This window comes from Pelodiscus sinensis, chromosome 19, assembly GCF_052426305.1.
Source record: "Pelodiscus sinensis isolate ZL-2025 chromosome 19, ASM5242630v1, whole genome shotgun sequence".
Classification (NCBI taxonomy): domain Eukaryota; kingdom Metazoa; phylum Chordata; order Testudines; family Trionychidae; genus Pelodiscus; species Pelodiscus sinensis.
The window spans coordinates 16,832,503-16,837,199 of NC_143070.1; positions in this window are offsets into that span (position 1 = coordinate 16,832,503).

Sequence of the window (4,697 nt, forward strand, 5' to 3'; positions counted from 1 at the left end):
CGGAGGTGGACCACAGGGAAAGGGGTGGAGCAGAGGCAGGGTGGAGCCTGTGGTAGTGGGGTTGCCCCAGGCCCCACACCCCCCTAGGGGTGGCCCTGCTTCCACATCCCTCCCTCCTGTCATCCCAACCTACCTGTGAGACACCTCCCCCCACTGCTGTGTCCCCCCTCTCCTCCAGCCCCTGCCCACAAAACCCCTCGCCCTTTTCTTCTCACATCCCTCCTGTGCAGTCATTCCCCATCCTGTAGGCCCCTCACACCATCCCCCTGCCTCCCTCCTCAGCTCTCCTGCTTCTTGGAACCCTCCAGCACCTGCTGTGTCCCTTCCCAGCCTCCACACTCACAGGGGCAGGGCAGGACAGGTGCAGTGGGAAGGGAGGGGGAGAATCAGTAGGTAGGGGCAGGGCCTGAAGGGGAGCAGGGCAGTGCCTGGGGTGTATCGGGAAGGGGCAGCTGCAGAGGTGGGTGGAAGAGATGGGCCAGGGAACTCACCCCCCTCAGGAGAAGCTTCTCCCACCTCCCATGTCCAAACAAAAGGAAAAACTATGTAGCACTTTAAAGACTAACAAGATGGTTAAAGAGGTGATGAGCTTTCGTGGGCCAGACCCACTTCCTCAGATCATAGAGGAAGTGGGCCTGGCTGATGTCCTATTTAAAGACTAACAAGATGGTTCAAGTGCTACATAGTTTTTCCTTTTGTTTTAGCAAGATCAGACTCACACGTCTACCTTTCTATTACTACTCAGGCTGTTTTCATGTATGATAGGTTCACACTGGATATGGGGGAGTGAAATCTCAGTACACGCCACCCCTAGCCTGGGCCCTGCAGTGTCACAGCTGGGGTCACGTTGCCCAGACCTTCTGGGCATGTCCTCTGATTTTCAGCATTTCTCTACCCCTCAGTTCCCAGCCCAGTTCATTTTCCTGGGTCTTTCCCATTATCCGGCCTGCTCTGTCACAGACCATGACCCTTGGCTGCTCCCCCCTTTCCTCCAATTTACCCTTCCCCTCTGGCTATGGCGACCATATTTTCTGAACCAAAAATAGGAACACCTTAGCCACACCCCCTGGGCCCTTACGCCCCACACACCTGCCACAGAAAGTCCCTCCCCTGGGAGTATTATTTCCGGGGTCAAGATGTAGACAAGATGTAGACATGAGCGGAAATAAAGTGTCATGTGACCCCTCTAAAACTCCTCCCACCATCCTCTACCAATAAGGACAGTTTTGGGAACTAGAGGAGCCCCCCCCCCATTGCAACTATACTGCCATTGCATTAACCCTGACCCCAGACCTAGGGTCTCAGGACAACAAAGCACTAGGTGTCCAGCCTCAATTCAAGGATCCGAGACCTATTATTTTGTTGTGTAGATGCAGCCCCATTTGACCCAGGGCCCGGGAATCATCCAGAACTATCTCCCAACTTCATGGGACAATTTCCTTAGTCTTCTTAATTGGCACTGGTAAGCATAATCTGTTAACAGGTAATCAGAGGGGGTTAGAGCAGTTTCCCATCTGCTGTGGACAGGGGGTTGCTCCATCCCCACAGAGGGCCTGCTGCAGACAGGGGTTGCTCTTGTCTGGATGTGATGGCACATTTGGGTTCCCCCGCCTCCTGCACCCCGTAGTGGCACGAACAGACTCCACCAGCCAGTAGAACAGAGGGAGTTTATTGCTTCTCCAGGATACAGCACAGCACAGATGTAATCTGGTTCCAGGGCAGGCCTAGGATGCCTCAGCCCCCCTTGAGATGGGAGAGACTGGGCCCTTAAATCTCAGCCCCCTTGCTTAGGCTGTTTCCTCCATGATACCAGACAGAAAACTAAAACTCTCTCCCAGCCCTGCCCCCCAGCCAGGTGTTGGTCTCCGCCCTCCTTCCTTTTTCTCCCTCCCTGGGAGGCTGAGCCTGGATGTCTGGGTTAATACACATTTGGGAGAGTCAGTGAGAATCTCCCATTACACCGCAGCTCACACACCCCGGGTCACAGAGCAGACAGCACCCCCACTATGCCACACTGGATCAGCCCCTGTCTGTGGGGAACCTGGGGTCCCAGCAGGCAGGGGCTGCACCAGCATCCAGAGCAGCCTCTCTCTATGGGGAGTCCAGCTGGCTGTGCATAGGGACTGCTCCAGAGGGGCCTGGGAGCCGCGGTAGCCACAGTGTGACCTAATATTAACCGGTTAACTGATGAATTGGGATTTACGTCTCTAAAGTGATGGACTGCAACTGCCTTTTTTGAAGTCACTACAAAACTATCAAGTGTCCTGCATTTCCACAATTCTGAACTAAGCATGACAATTACAGGGTGGAGAAGACCATGTCACTAACGCTCACTACCATGGTTGAAAGGTACATTTCCCATAGAGGTCAATGGGGCTGGGCTATTTTATATGTAAAGCTACTGCGAAATGGACATGTCAATACTGTTATGGCAATGCCTATATTATGTAAATAATACCTAATCTTAATTGCCAGATGAGACCACTTCCCAACCTGCTTATAAAAGGCCTGATCTAGTTTAAACTTTAAGCTAGGATTGGGCCCAAAGCAATTTGTTGATATTACTTGAGAATATCCAGTTAACATTTAGTCACCCTTCAGAAATATAAGGGACCAATCAGTAGAAGCCCCATTGCTTGGTAGAGGTGATCTTTGAAGAAAACTGGACAGATTTTGAATTGACTTCTGGCAGCACTTTCTCTCACCGGATGTGGGGTCTTTAGCACAGGTTTCAGTTTGGGTGTCAGAATAACTCAAAAATGTGTTGTCACAACTAACTACATTCAGGACTAGATAATATGCAGCCCAAAGAGAACAAATCCCTTGAAGCTGGAAGTCAAAACATCTCATCTCTTCACAGAGCTCACAGAAGGCTTGTTTACCCAGACACACAAGTCATAGCAATGCACTCTGTAGAATCAGGGTACATCCTGCCTCTCTGTGCATGCACCAAAGGTTTTCACGAGGCATCATAAGAGGTTGTTTAAATCATCAATTGCTTGGATGAGGAAGACTCACAAAGAGTCTGTCCATCACCCACACAGGAGTGACACGGTGATTTCACCACTGTGGTAACAGACCTGATCTCTCTGTGGGCTCTTGTGGAGCAGCAGGGAGTCTGCAGCCATCTCTTGGGGGGAGAGTCTGAGGGGGCCACTATTTCAGTGGTTCTCAAACTTTTTGGCCCATGGTTTAGTGCAAACTTTCTGCAAACCACCAGTTGGTAATGGAAACTCACCGCTAATTACACAATTACGCTTGAGCAATTTTGCTAGTGCTGCAGCTGGGGAGAATGGTTTAATTTACATTATTAAACAGATGAAGCGTTTTAACTTTCTCATGTTAGTTTATCAAACTTCATTTTAAATAAAGTAAAATATTAATTTACGACCAATACAAAATGTTCAACGTTTTCTTACTTATGGCAGGGGTAGGCAATCTTTTTTGGGTCAGTGGCCACTGACACATAGAAAAATCAGTGGGGGGGCACAAAAGTGAGAAGCAAAAAACCACCTCCAAAAAACTCCAACATTTAATGAAGTGGCCCCCTGACTCAGAGAACTCACCCCTCTGGTGCTGCAGCCCCATGGGAGAGTGGAAGGGACATGGAGGACTGAGGTTCAGGTCTTCCCTATAGGCCAGATCTACTTTTCTGTGGTTCCAGACTTAGTGGATTTTATAGGCCCCCTTATCCTCTGGTGTAGGGACAAAAATTAGTGGTTCAGCATGTGGGACAGGGCTACCATGTGGGATAGGAATGGGGAGCAGGATCTGGGAGGGAAGTGGGGTGCAGGAGGGGGAGAGGTTGCAAGGTCTGGGTGGGAAGCAGAGTGTCTGGCCAGGGGGAGGTGGCAGGAACATGGGAGGGTGCAATGTGTGGCCAGGAAGGAGGGTGCAGAACTGTGGACGAAGGAGCAGGGTGGAGGTAGGTGTTTGGCCAGCGGGAATGGTGCAGAAACAACAGAGGGTGTCAGTGCAAGCTGGGGGTAGGGAGTCTTGGCAGGGGGAGGGGAGTGAGTGAGTGAGGGTGATTGAGTTGTGGGAGTCTGGGCAAGAGGGCGCGGGATGCTTACTTGGCTTCATGACACCTGCCACTGGGGAAAACTTCTGTACAACGTGCTGCCATTTTCCCAGCAGGGTGGGGAGGGGGAGGAAGCTCAGTCCTGTTGTGGGCAGCCCATGCGGCCAGAAGGCTGGAGCACCAGCTTTGGTTTCCCATTAAGAGGAGCATGGGGGGGAGGGAGGGGTGTGAAGAAAGCCCCCACCCCGCCAGACCCGGCTTGCGGAGCGCGGCCAAGCGAGCGGGTCCGTGCACTGCCAGTCTCCCAGCAGGGTGGGAAGGGGCAGGAGGAGAAAGAGCCATGCACAGAGCACAGCAGCAGAGACCAAATGTACCCCGCTCTGCAGCACTCCAGTTGGACTTGGCGCGGTCTCTGCAGGGACTCCAGTGGCAGCTCCAAGAAGCAGCTCACTGGGATTATCCTTGAACCAATGCCCCTCCCCTTCTGGCAGTGGTGGCGGCTGCTGTACAAAGAACAAGCGGCTGCCTGTGGATGGAGGAGGCTGTGTGGCCAGGCTGGCAGCTGCACACGACGGAGGCGTTCTGCAGCGGGAGCAGGGCTGGATTACCCAACAAGCAGACTAAGCACGTGCTTAGGACACCAGCAAAGCAGGGGCACCAAAAAAAAAAAAAGAGA